The following is a 15,118-nucleotide window of genomic DNA, read 5'->3' on the forward strand; positions in this document are numbered from 1 at the left end:
TAGACATAGCAGAAGAACTGAAGGTCTATGGCGAAGTCATCTGCTGGAGGACAGCACCTGAGCTAGACATAGCAGGAGACCTGAAGGTCTATGGCGAGGTCATCTGGTGAAGGACACCACATGGGAAAGGCATATAACAGAAGACCTGAAGGTCTCAATGACGAGGTCATCTGCTGGGGTAGAGTAATAGTAGTATCCTACAGTCCTAATGTATGTTGATGAAGACAGAATGGTAAAGCAGGTGGCTTGTTACAGCTCCCTCTAAATTTAGGTACTGGATCATGCGTGCGTAGCATCCACTAGGAGGCCCGAGTGAATGGCAGTGTGGCCAATGGCTAAGGCGTGCAAACCATGTGACCTTTGAACAGAGGGTGACCAGTGGTCATGATGAACTCTCTTCCTGCCATTCTCCAACATCAAATATTCATCAGGTGATAACGTCGGCGGCTCACGCACCGTCAATGCCATCCGAACTCCACAGGAAAGAAAGCTGATTCAACTACTGGGTACCAGAATACCCATTCAGGCTCAACTGCAGTTTCCTAGTGATTTGAAAACAATGAACCATATCATTACGGTGTTGCACGACACGAAAGATCAGCATGGAACGAGGATTGGCGCAATGAGTATGGGAGTTAATGTTGTGCATGGTTGTGGAGGTCAACTGGTTCCTTATGGCCCTAAATATCTTCTTATGCATGACAGCAGCTTGTTGGCTGGTTGCCCTTGACACACTCATCCCTCACAAAAAAAAAAAAAATGCATGGAAATGATGGGTACCTGAGCCAGGATGGGTAGAGCACCCAGGCCAGCAGTGATATGCCGCCTTTCTGCCGCATCTCAATTCACACTAACATCAAGGTGACACGCAAGGAGAAGTGTCGGACGATATCAAAACTCTTCTCATTCACAATTCACTGCTCAAAGTTCTCACACATTAATAAACTGTCCGAAACACTGTTGCTAAGTAAAGCTTTATTTACTTACTTACTTACTTGCTTACAAGTGAGTACGGGAAGATAATGTTCATTCACTAAATCGTCCCTTAACAATATTTATCAATTGGTGGTTCTCCAGACAACCAGCTCACCTCGAAATGGATTCTGTTAGACATGGTTTACGCAGCAAGCAGGGTGCCAGCGATAGCCACAGGAGGACTGGGATTATTAGTGCGTGAAGCAACTTAAAAACAATTCTGACAACATTACTCACAGGAAAGCTTAGCTGGAGACTTAGGTAGCGAGAGCAAGCCTAAGATGGAGCGTGCGTTCGTTGTGTACGATGCAGAGATATAAATCTTGAAAGCAAAATACGATTAACTATTAGAAAGCTTAGATATGTGGACCTGGAGAATGATAACGATGATAAGCTGGGTTGAATATCAAACCGACGACCGAGAGGATCAAAACGAAATGTAAGCAGAGGGAAAGTTATCACGAAGAGGAGGAGGAGGAAGAGGAAGACTCAAGACAATGATTTACGAGAGTTAACTCCACGTAACTGGATATACCGAAAGGCACTACAGTACACATGATGACGAGGCTTATTCTTCAACTTCACTATGAAGGATTTGAAAGCAAGACACACTAGTCGCATGATCACCTAGTACCATGAAATGCACGGCCGAGTCCCTTGTAAGACACTGATATCGTGTTGAGATACACAGCGGCGCCATTATCGCTGCATGACATCCTCTTCGGGGCCGTCCGTGAGAAGCCGTGAAAAACACTGGACGGACAGATTCCCTCGCAAGACGGCAACACCAAGCACCACCACCTCCTGCTATAACCGCTCGAGGTCTTCTGTAACACGTGACTGAGGGAGACAAGAGACAGAAGGCCGTGCCACTGGGAGCTGACGGGTGGCGGCTGGAAAAGCAATGTCACAATCATCGACAGGGTGTCACTCAGGGCTACCCTGGCGACACACACTACGACGACTGCAATTAACACGACTCTGATCATGAGTCAGGGACGACCTCATCCTTGGAGGCCAAGCCCATGGACACGGCATCATCCGTAAACCACCTGCTAAACCTTGGAACCACATTAATAATAATGACGTCTCATGGCTGGGAGAATATGTGGTCCACGTGAAAGCCAGACGCCGTTTCCCGCTACCATCTCACAACACTTGGCCGCGTTACATCACAGACTGGCGCCACCTACGTCTGCACAAAGTAGACCCCAAGCGAAACCTCCATATTGTTGTAAACCACGACTTATTATGCGCTACGGAATCCACGCCGTTGTGGGGAAACGGTGAGGGGAGGCAGTATGGGTGGAGAGAACTGTGCAATTCATTCTACAGGGACTGGAAGCTAAATAATACATACACTGGTCACTTAGTTATGAGACAGTGCTCCATCAGGCAAACGTCACCGAAGTTAAAACCTGACAGCTCACTTGCGTTTAGAAAAAAAGATAAAATAAAAAGACATAAAGTAGACATGAGACCAGAGGAAAACATTTACCTCTTGAGCAAATGTGTGCTCATTAAACTTGTCAGCTGAGGCAGCCAGGCAATACGGAACAATATCAATAACACAGTACTCACCTCAGGCACAAGTAGGCCCACGGTGCATATATAGCCGCCCCACCTTTAGTGGTCTGTTGGGGAAGTTGGGTGTCTGTTGCCCCACTTTCCCGACCCTCCTGCGCTCTCAACAGCGCCAGTCAGCCACAAGTCCAAGGTCCACTTCTCATCATATTCAGCTCAGGGACATTCAGAGGCAAGTGACCCTAAACCCCTCACACCGTATTCTTGAATCTGGCATGTAATCCCCGCTCTTCACAGGGTCGGGCAGAAGACACAGCCTTGGCTACGGTGGCCGAATCATAAACGCCAGACGCTGTTGATAAGATGGGACCTGACCTGACCAGACCATGGATGATGTAAATTATCTTGAAACTGACTCGAAACCATAACGTAAACCATCTTACAACTGAGTGGAGACGCACCATATTCGTGGCTTAATACAACTTACGTTCTAGAAGTTCAGCCAGTGGTGGGAGTATTAAGAGAACGAGTTCAACAACAGATGTGAGAAGCTTGGAACTCACTCACTAAGTACTTCCGTGAGAACGAAGCTCGGAAAGTCTAGTGCAACGGGTGTTAGAAATACGACTATAATTGCAGACGACACAAGGGTGGACTTACCCAACTGTCAGTTCTGACTACATGTTGCAAATGAGTGAGGTGTACTTACGGGTGGATGTGGGACATCCCTCTTAGTGACGTGGAAAGAGCAGACAGCAAGAGAGAGGCCTGTTGCACTACACTGCGGTAGCCGTCAGCAACAAACTGCAACAGAAGAATACATACATTTAGATACTTGATAGAATGATGACTGAGGGAGATTGTGGCACTATCTTCGGTAAGAGAGAGGTGATTCATGCCAGGTGATGTGTGTGGATGTGTAAGTCAGTAAGGAAAAACAAATATATGTAACATATCCCATACATTTGAACGAAAGAATCGTTAAGATAAAAAACAAATATTTTCAGGTTTCATGACATCCTTCGATACAGTCCGTGTTATGTCGGTGTGATCAGATTACCATAATAAAAGTGAGTGAGGCTGGACAGCGTAGGCCGGGAGCGGGGTTGGCACCACACCTTGCTCAGACCCACACCAGCACCAGAGGAGCACGTCATGACACGCAGGCTGTATGAGAGTTCTGTCCGAGGGAGGCGTAATTCTGAGAGCGCACACACTGCCTTGCTGTCGGCTCGGGCCGTCAGCTGATGTCGCGAAGTGAATGGCTATTGGTCTCAATGAAACCTGATCAGGCCCAGTCATGACTTGGCTCTAACTAGACAAAACACGCAGCAGTCAAACACACGTGACCAACACCAGAATGACCTCACCCAGGAAAAATACTTATATATTATGTCTTCCGCTTACCAAGACACAATCCTGGCTGACAGAAAGACATCTCATTTGCTTAACACATGTGGATGCCTCTCTCATTTACAGTGTACGTAAATCTCTATGTGTGTAAATCCCTCTCTAACCCAGGAGAAGTGTAAGTTAAAGCCAATCTAGGCTCGACCAAAGGGAAAAGACGGAGACACTGAGAACACACACACACACACACACACACACACACACACACACACACACACACACACACACACACTTGCGTGGCGACCAACAGGCTGAGCAGATCACACACACACACACACCAGGCTGAGGAGACGTGATCCTCTGTCAACTGGTGCTGACACGAGGAAGCCGGAAGGAGTCTTGTCATTTCCTACAGACGTACCAAGGTACAGCAAGACTCGTTATGGCAGTGTGTAACCTCAATGTGCGCGTACTTGAACGTAACCTTGTGCCAGTGCACCGCTAATGAAGGCTGGGGTTCGTTAAGGTAACTAGCGAATGGAAAAGTTAAATCTTTGTTCCTGTAATTGTGGTTTCAGCTTTCTTGCTCTGTTGTTTATCGCAATAGGGATAAATGTGTGTGTGTGTGTGTGTGTGTGTGTGTGTGTGTGTGTGTGTGTGTGTATAAAACGCTAATCATTCTTACTGAAAACGAGAGAATATTCATCAAACTCTTTCAATATTAATTAGAGAAAACATATTTTATTCAGCGTCTTGTTTATATTGCCACCACTGACAATACACTAATAATATTGTTATACATAAAAACATCGCTCGAGTAACTACTAGGAAATACAATCCTTTCCTTAGAGTAAAAATGAATACCATCAACATCTAGTTCTATAGTGAATGTTGGATGAAACTTATACACAAGTGGGAAGAAACACGTCCTCGCTCAAAACAATCACACGACAACGTTTTTTAACTTGGCCACTTCGACGAGATCATACCATTCCTACGAAGATTCTTGCAGCAGATAATCCAGAGATGGAATCCAACCATTTCCTGGTTTATGTTCTGTGACGCACGCACACACACAGCTGCTGGCTATTGTTTACGTCAGTCTTGGTTTTATTTACCTTAAGCACAGTTGAACTCGGACCGATTTGATATCAGGCTATTCTGGTACGGTTTCAGGACAGAGGTACTCTGTATCGTCGGAATGCGGGCGACATCTGTGACATGAAGGTCGTGCTGAATGAGACCCAGTAGTGTTTCAACCACCCCCCGTGCAGCTCGGGGATATAGTTCATGGAACCAGCCACTAACCTTACGGAATGCATGATAAAAACGCCGCCAGAATTTGTACCCAGTCAGTATTCGTGACGTGCTGAGAGGGGAAGCGTTCTCTCTCTCGGTGCCTTCCATTCCCGGGAAGGTGGGAGCGGTAATCAAGGAGTTGGCCGTACCCAAGCAAACACCACCTGGGAATTCCCACTGGTTGTAGACACACAGGTAAGAACAGAACGAATCCCGGCCACAAGCTGACGTGAAGCCGCCCCAGGAAGACGTGAAGCCAGACCGGACCATCTTCTGTCCCTCCTCTTTTCCAAAACCTCTGAATCCGAAGAGCGATTTTCATCTGACCCAAAAAAAACAAAAACAAACAGGCAATATAAAGCCAAGCTCGCTCGCCCACGACCACGGTGAAGTCTAGGACTTTCATAGGGGGATCAAGGCTTCTGCGCCAAGTCCAAACTGGCGTGACCACTCACTCGGCCAAGGATAGGCTATGGTTAAACCCGACGTTTATACCACGTCTCGAGATCCGCCAATGGAATAAGTACGTTCAGAAGACGATTAAAGGTACAGGGGAACTGCGTCTGGAGCCCGCGGATGTAAGAAGTGCTACTGAAACCTGTCAGAAGAGCTACGCACCATAAGGCAATCCCCTTTAAAGGTCCGACGACGTACTACGATGCTCATCTATTAGCTCTACGCGACTCCGTGTTCGTGTGTGGGTCGGTGGTACGAGATGCAGACAGTCTCGTGTAGACAGGTATAGAGGTGCGATAAGCCTTTTCCCTCTTGGTTTCGCCTGTCTACGACTCCTACGCCCAGCTCACACTTTCACTCAGAAGACTGAGAGAGAGAGAGAGAGAGAGAGAGAGAGAGAGAGAGAGAGAGAGAGAGAGAGAGAGAGAGAGAGAGAGAGAGAGAGAGAGAGAGAGAGAGAGAGAGAGAGGAAAAAAAAGACGAGAATTCGTCAATGAAACGAACCTTAAAGTTGCCAAGCTCTGAGGAGGAGGAGGCAGTGTGAGCAGCGCCGCATAAGGCAGTAGTAACTTGGGAGGAAATTACGGGTCTGATCGGGTCCCACGCGGATTGCTGTGTTGATTACACGGACCATCATACATGGTAGCATAATCCAACACCTTCCTGAGGTCTGTGTCTCGTTATATGGTGCGAGGTGATCGGATCCTCCAATGGATCGTCAGGGTATCAGCCACCTGGTAGGAAGTAACTCCACCAAAGCAGTTCAAGTAAACGGCGTCATCTCCCTCCCTCTCCCTTCCTCGGGGCAACTCGTGACGAAGCCGTAAACCGGAATGTGTGACACCTGAAATGGTTCGAGAATGTTGGGCTCTATCTGTCAGACGGGTCCCTCATGATATGACGATGATAATAAATCCAGTGTGAGTGTAATTCGTTTTTTGTTGTTGTTATTGTAGCTGGACTGGGAGGTAGAGGGTACGATGTATCGTTCGAATCGTGTCCTCCGATGCTACAAAGGGACTGGAGTGTTCTTGGAGCCCCAGGCATCCGTGGGACGACCCTCACTGCCGGTCGTACAGTACACGTGCATCGGCTGAGGCGCCCTGGTTATCCTCGAAATAATATAAGAGTCTGTGACTGTGCTGTCAGTCACTCTGGCGAGTAGCATAGAGGAGGGCGAATGCAGGCGCACTGCCGCTGTCGTATCTGTCAGGAGACGTGGAGATATGATCGACGGAGGTCCCTTACCGAGATGCAATGCCTCCCACGCGACCCTGGTCTGGGAGGGCAAGTTGCTTGGGCTAAAAGGCAAATGTTCGTCAAGGTCGCGATCGAGCGGACCCCGTGCGAGACCTACGCCCTGTGACCCTTATCTTGGGTACCACGACTCATGCAGTTTACTCACTTCTTGTGAGGTAATGATCCGGTGGGGCTGAGTTTTAGACGGAAATAAATGTCTAAATAATTATATTTTCCTTCCCAATACTTGCCTCAACTTACGTTAAGATTTAGGGGATAGACTGAGTGTGATTTAAGAAATGTGTAAAAGCTTTCCTAACTTTCTCAAAATTGAAACTTTCCTCCTTCATTCCTGACCGTCTTGCGCCAACATCCCGCCCATCATTCTCTCGTCGGCGAGATGAATGATAGATTAAAAGAACACTGTGTACTGTCTCCTGCGAGTCACACTAGGGAAAAAAAAATCCATCATATGGTACGAAGAATATCAGCACATAACAACAGGTAGCTTCCCTCACATAGCCATGAACCTTGTTCTAAAGAGGTGTTACAGGTGTGGGCGCCAGTCCGTGCATCTGTTGCCTCGTACGACCTTCTGGAAAAGTTCACTATGTACATCCACGATCGTGTGTTTGGCTGTGCGTTCATGTGACCGGGGTGGATAGAGAGGAAAGCGCCGTTCCAGGCACTAAACTAAGTCCATGAAATCGTTCAGCGGGTCGTGATAACTGTTCTTATCGTGCAAGGAACATCAATCAGTTGAACATCAACTGACGTGGCTATTTAAGGCTTAATCGCAAACCCTGTTATCAATTACAGTGTGGCGTCTTGGAGACAAATCCAGTTTTTATGGAGAGGACTAAGTGCATATTCGAGAACGACTTGGCGTTACCTTCACCAAACCTGTCAATAACATTACATTATCACTGCATATCTATTCCATGAGTGGACACTGAGATGAAGTAATTGATTGACTGATAATGAATCGACTGACTAGAGAGCCGGAACCTATCTTATTATCCCAATTTATCCTCTCTTCCTTAAACCTATTCCATCATCGTATCCCCAAAAGCCCCTAAAAAAAAAAAAAAAACCATTCCCAGAGTCTTCACCATCAAACCTCGTCCCTCCAACCGTCAATCAAGAGGAATAATTAATACTTTAACCTCAACCCTCTTTGACCTGGACCTGACCACTAGGTCGAAACCCATGAAGGCATTACTTTTTATCCCCCCAAAACAAATCTAAGCCGTCATGTTAACTGTCTAAGTGGATTCTCTTAAATCAACAGCTGAATCATCTGGCGTAAAACCTGTTACAAGATTGCGTAACAATAATTGCTATAATATGCTACAACACATCACATCAAGATCTCGTCCAACAGTCACTTGCCATTTACAGGGTTCGAGAAATTGGCAGGTTTTAGGTAAGGTACTGGTGAGCCACACTGCCTAAAGGCTGCAGCGAACTGTGTCATAGGTTTAGAGTGAGTTACTCCAAGCAGAGGGCGTCTGTTATTGCACAAGAGAGACGAAAAAAAAAGTGTTCGTTTCATGGAGACACAGTAATACTTAACTCACAGAATTACATGCTGCTACCTTTGTTCTAATAGAGGGGAAATGTCAGCCAAATGTTGTAAGACGTCCCCTGAACGACTACACAAAATGAGGAAAAAGATCTAGGTTTATTTAGCAACAGCCTCACATCCACTGGTGTACGTCCGTCTAACCAAATGACGGTGACTAACATCCCTGTCCTCCGACATACGAGTACCATGGTCCAGTGCTCACTGCCTCAGGCCCCGCTGCTGGTCCACTCACAAACTCCCTCCGTCTCCCGTCACAGGGGCCTGTGCAGGGTTTGTCAGGATGGCCATGTGAGTCTCCAAAGGGTTGAGGGAGGAACGGAGAGTTAGGGTAGGTGAGGATGAGACGATTCTCTCATAGGTACCCAGGCAGACTTTACCAGAGACGGTACTTAGCGTGAGCCAAGCCTTGTCCGCATCCTCAACCGTCCATACACTGCCACTCGCAGGCCCACGTCTGACACGGTCAATTACAGTTCCCCACAAGAACGCTGTACCTACATATGTCGGCAAGTCTCTCGGCAAGCAATAGGGAGAAGCCAGAACGGAGAGCAAAGTTGTGTTTAACATTATCAAATGTTGATTAGACTTCTCACAGGCGCTCATTCAATCCGGACTGAATAACAGGCGAACTCACCGACATGTAAGACATCTTAGATGCTTTGTCAACAATCTCTGCTTGTGCCTCAGGGACAATAAAGACACAGAGTTGAGTCTTTTTTTTTCCTGCGCGGTGTTGCGATTCAGGTATGCTGTTCTAAGGGTTTACATCGGCGGAGTCAAGGACAACGGACATCGCCTCACGAGCCAGCCAACCAGACACTACAAAAAAAGAACATTCAATCATTTTTGTTCTTACTGCAACATCAATTCCTCTCTCTCTCTCTCTCATTCATTCAGAGATAAATTCACATAAATTCACACTGTTATGTGCTTGGGTGGATCTGTTCACCGTGCTTGCTTTGCTCTCTAACGTTAGCTCTTTTCCATCTCTTGAGATGTGAAAGCTACTCATACAATTGTCTTAAACTTTGGGGGGCACTCGCAATCCGTATGCCCACGGCGAAGCGCAGTGCAACCACTCCTTGTTGTGCCTTTGTCGCTCGAGTCGAACCCCAGAGGCCACAAACGACAATCACGCCATGAAGCTATGCATGACCTAGTGACGAGGTAGGCATCACACGCCTCCCAAAGTACACCTCAGTCCCTAGCAGGACTCTGCCTTGCGGGATACCCCCGTGGACCACAATGTCTTGGGGAAGCTGCTTGGAAAAGCTCACCATCTCATGTGACACAGTAATGTGTACTTCGGGTTAGCAGCTTCTCTCTCCCGTTAAGGATGGGGGGATAAGTGGTCTTATTCGTCCTCTTTTTTCTTCTTTTCTTTCAAGCAATTTCAATGAACCATTCCGATATTCTTTGGGACATTCAACCTGAGCCTTGGCAAGCGTCCAGTGCGGTGGGAATGATTTCATTCTTTCAGAAGTAAGACTTCAATCAATTATTTTTTTTCTGCCAGGGTTCAGAGACCACTGGTAGAGTTTTCGTAATACAATTTGTCAGACGTAACGTTAATATTTCGTGTTTCATCGAAAGGAGGGTCGGGAGGAGACGACATTACCATTTAATATTTATTCTTGGTCTTCTTAGATATTTTTTTTCTTAACAGCGACCAACATGGCGCAGGCTAAACATGCTCCAATTGGCTGAAGAGAAATCTAGGCGTTACAAAGAAAATTTAGGAATTAATGAGAGCTCCTTAAATGTGTGGATAAAAAATGTGGAAAGGTTTTTAGGAAACGGGGGGGAAACGAAGGTAGGAGGAGAATTCCACAACTTTTCGCAGTTCAAGAAAAAGGAGGATGTACGATAACAGTCAATTCTAATGTGGCTGGTCTTCGCAGAGAATCTATAGAAAGAAGCGGCCAGGCCCGCGCCACGGGTCTAAGCCCTGGCGAGTGAGACACACACACACACAACCATCTCAGGAGAGCAGTGTAGGTTACAGCACTTGACATACGGATATTCCGTTGTCACGCCACTTGGTACGTCATGTCTTTATCTCCCACGCGATTTTTTATGACTGTGGAGACGTCATATGGAACTGATAAGGTAATACCCATATAATAAGGCAACACCGTGGAGACGTCATATGGAACTGATAAGGTAATACCCATATAATAAGGCAACACCCATATCATCAAGTAATATGATAACAACCATGAGGAATCACCCATTTCATAAGGTAACACCCATACCATAAGGTAATATCCATATACGGTAAATATAACAGTTAATCTAAGGAGTTACAAGCAGAACAGTGTGGCCAATCTCTGGAAAGCAATGGAGGGTTGCAATGTATATACAAAACGCCAAGTGTAAAACACGCACACAATTCCTCTCACCGTTCAGCTTCCTGGTGTCCAGCAAGTGTCGGGCACCCCGCGCTCACACGACTTTCGAAGGCTAAAGATAACTGGACATTTACAATATAACCCGCAGGTCGGTTGTGTCTTTCTATAAGCTCGATAATGTTTTCTTCAATCGCAACTTTTCTTAGATACAACTTCCTCAGTCGGTTCCTCAAGACTTTTGAATACAAGTCAGATGATACCTCCGCATTCCGAAACATGTACATATTACGCAGCTCTCAAAGTGCAGTAAGGATGTGTTTACGAACTTACACACACACACACACACACACACACACACTATATCATGAGATTTAGAAGCGTAAATATACGTTACGCTCCCGATGCGTTTTTTCTTTTTATAATAGCGTGACCCCTGATGATCATCTTACAATATTGCTACATTCACCATATACAATCGAGGTTTTTCATGCAGCACAAGCATGAATGGGGGAAAAAAATCGCTTCAAAAATGTGCTTGTAACAGAACAAAAGTCCTGCCTGAGCACAAGGCCAACTGCGCATCTGGAATCCGGATTCCAAACCTGAGTTGTAAACATGCACAAGCCTAGCCTCCAAGCGCAAGCCTAGCACCCAATCCCAAGCCTAGCCTCCAAGCGCAAGCCTAGCTAGCACTGTGCCTTAGCACCCGCAACATGGCGGCGTTTACAAAACTAGTATTTACAGTAACAGTTCTTTAACCTCAGCAACTGTAGCTCAAAATCATAGAAAATAAGTAAAACTTAAAAAAAAAAAAAAAAAAAAGGCCTGGAAGACGGCATGAAATCCGGATAGACCGCTGTGGGAGAATCCGGTTCCAAACTAAGAAGAACCGTTATATGAGAGAACCTCACACTTACATATAATGTTTTTTCCCTCTCTCTTAACAAGGAGGACCTGTGCAGCGAGACCTACGTCACCCACCTGCCACGCTGACGTATTCAAGGCTCGAGAGACGTCAGTGGATGTGGAGGTGTGGCTCCGGGAGGCGCCAAGGTCGTGGGGCCTGGCCGGTTGATGGTAGATGATGATGCCGCATCGCCACCAGACACACACACACTCCACCGCCACTCACACACTTCACCCTGCCACGACGCACCGTTCTAACAAGACTCCTCAGAGTGCGTGTGTATGTGTGTGTGTACAGTGTGTACAGTGTGTGTGTGCAAGGCCACTATAAGTGGCCTTGCTTGAACCACACAGTATACTACCATACCATAATGCACCAGCTATCGAGGCCAGAACTCGTTAATATCGTGTTAAGACTGATGTTAACTGACGCGCGAGATATGGTCCAGTGTGTGGCGACTCACACTATATCGGTGTTATCACACAGGTTCGTCATCTAGATAATCACAAAAAGGGCAGCGTCTTGGGCTTTTTTTTTTTTTTTATTTTCCAAAAGAAGGAACAGAGAAGGGGGCCAGGTGAGGATATTCCCCCAAAGGCCCAGTCCTCTGTTCTTAACGCTACCTCGCTAATGCGGGAAATGGCGAATAGTATATGCTGATAATCCACAGGAAAATAATACATGCAACAGAAGCAGGTGTCGTATTCAACCCGGGAATCATCGCTACACGGAAAGCATTCGTCATGGATTACTCGCCCGAGAAGATTATGGAGGTGACGAAGATGATAAGTGGACCCGGTGCTGAGCAGTACCTGTGGCCTGCACCAGGCACCATGGTCGTGCCAGTAATGCACTAACCTCCCTCCCACGCTCAGGATACATAAAAGATAATTCAGTCAGGTGAACTTAAATACGCAACATGCACCACTGCTACAACAACCACAACTACTACTATTAATACCACTACGACTACTACTATCATTACTACAACTAACACTACTACTTCTACTACTACTTATGATGATAATATCAGAAAAGACCACGACTCCGCAAAAATGTCTCTATAGCTTCCAGTTAACCCAGCAACCGGGTTCAAGCAATGCTAGAAAACACCGAACTCACCACCCTCACCTACACTATACCTTAGAAAACCACCACAGATGTCTCGCCTCTCTTGCTGATCTTGGTGATCCTGACAAGTAAGATAACTACAATCACATACACCTCACGTATCTAACGTGATCACCACAATGGGCTCGTAAATACCCCATTTCTTAAAACGAGATGTATTGGTGGCCATAGATATCGATGAAATGCATAGATTAAGTCGGCGCTGGTACCCTTTCTAGATCATAATGCCTTTCAAGAGGTACAAGTCACCTTTAGCCCTGCCAAACCGGTACATACGAACGGCTTTTTACCTCGCCTACAGAGCTCTCTGACCTAGAGCGATCCTTAGGAGTGGCCGAGCAGGGGCTGTCCATAGTACATTAAGTGCCTCCTGCTAGCCTTCCCAGGCATGCAGATCCTTCGGGTAACAGAGGAGTAGTCCCTCCGCCTCACACCGTCCTGGAGATTCTATGTTGATCACCTGTTGCACCTGACCCCCTCCATCTCCCTCACGACAGGGTAATGCCGGGCAACGTTTTATCATTTTGCATTCCACGATATCCCACACTGACAGATCTGATGCAGGCAGCGGGCCAAGTGTGTCGCACGTCTTGCAAAGGTTTATCACTTGTGTGTGTGTGTGTGTGTGTGTGTGTGTGTGTGTGTGTGTGTGTAAGTGTGTGTGTGTGTGTGTAAGTGTGTGTGTGTGTGTGTGTGTGTGTGTGTGTGTGTGTGTGTGTGTGTAAGTGTGTGTGTGGGGGGGGGGGGTTGATAATTTCTTTCCTTTTTACCATGTCCAGCCAATGGAACTTAGCAGAGAGGACCTTATCCAGGCCATGGATGAAGTCTCAACAATGCAGTTTGACACACCACCTCTCCCAGTCCTGCAGCCAGCGTTGTGACACCGCCAGCTTTGATGCAATCTTTCATGTCCTTAATGACGATATTTGCTGCAAACATCCATGTTCGGACCGTGACTACTTATGATAATGATGATGAAGACATCTATATCATTTGCAATGCAAATCATGAGCTGGGTCACTAACTGCAGCATGGTTTCTCATACACCAGTAGGGGGTGATTCGACCCTCTCTCTTCTCTCTCTCTCTCTCTCTCTGACTCGATTTAAGAACGTAAACATCATGACAATCATCGTATGTGTGATGAACAAGTCACCACAAGCGACCACCAAGACTCTGTTTCCTTCTCTAATTTATCCAGCTCTCTGTGTGAGACTTTGTCGATGTGTTCTTACTTGTCTGTGTATGTCAGCAACTGCCTCCATTTTCTCATTTTGTGGTCAGTTATCACTTGATGGAAGTGCACACCTTATCTCTCCCGCTGAACAATGGCTAACACATACCGTGGACTTGAAAGTGTGGTTCAAAAAGTTCCTCGAACAAACAATTCACACATGAAGGTTGTCACTGATTCCCACCCCATCAATGAGCGCAGTGCCAGGATGTCTCAGGTAATTCAAGCCTCATGCTACTTGCTGTGCCTCATTCAAGCCAGTATACTAACTTCATGCTACTTGCTGTGCCTAATTCAAGCCACTATACTAACTTCATGCTACTTGCTGTGCCTAATTCAAGCCACTATACTAACTTCATGCTACTTGCTGTGCCTAATTCAAGCCACTATACTAACTTCATGCTACTTGCTGTGCCTAATTCAAGCCACTATACTAACTTCATGCTACTTGCTGTGCCTAATTCAAGCCACTATACTAACTTCATGCTACTTGCAGTTAATACCACAGTCGTGTAATTACTGTAAGTCGTTCCACAATTGGTGTTTAACGCAATCAGACAATCAAAATATGATGATGTGTGCTTCCCCTTCCCAGCACATGTGAGGAGGTGTATGAACACGTGAGGAGTATGAACCGTATAAACCACCTCCCCTCTCGTTAGGGTTCACTGCTTGTTAAGTCATACGTGGTCATTAGTTCAGGGTCGTATAATGACCCGCACCTCTGCCAGTAGGAGCTGTTCTTTACCACTGAGGCAAACACCTTACTTGTCAGTACCGGTGGTGTGATAAGGTTACACCACAAGCGATGGTCAAGGTTGGTATGAGGTGGCCCAGCCACTGTGGCCGTCTCGTAACTGAAGTATATCAGTGACTGACGACTGATTCCCCCCAAGCAAGTGTCCTGGTAGATAATGGTAGATCTGTGGCTGGGTCAGTGCTGGAGTTCGGTTGGGGGGTTAGAGGCGTCGCCTCATGAGAACTGTGCTTTAAGATGGACTGGACGGAGCCTCCAGCTTGTATGAGAGAGAGAGAGAGAGAGAGAGAGAGAGAGAGAGAGAGAGA

At 46.5% G+C, this 15,118-nt stretch overlaps 1 protein-coding gene across 1 annotated transcript in view; it reads right to left on the reverse strand.

Annotated features, from left to right (window-relative positions):
• LOC139754224 (band 3 anion transport protein-like) overlaps positions 1-15,118 on the reverse strand; it is a 475,361-nt gene that overhangs the window by 238,250 nt on the left and 221,993 nt on the right. Inside the window, exon 4 of the mRNA XM_071671517.1 lies at positions 3,209-3,303. The gene's annotated coding sequence lies outside the window, so the exon portion shown is untranslated. The remainder of the gene's footprint in view (positions 1-3,208; positions 3,304-15,118) is intronic.

This window comes from Panulirus ornatus, chromosome 16 (assembly GCF_036320965.1).
Source record: "Panulirus ornatus isolate Po-2019 chromosome 16, ASM3632096v1, whole genome shotgun sequence".
NCBI classification, from domain to species: domain Eukaryota; kingdom Metazoa; phylum Arthropoda; class Malacostraca; order Decapoda; family Palinuridae; genus Panulirus; species Panulirus ornatus.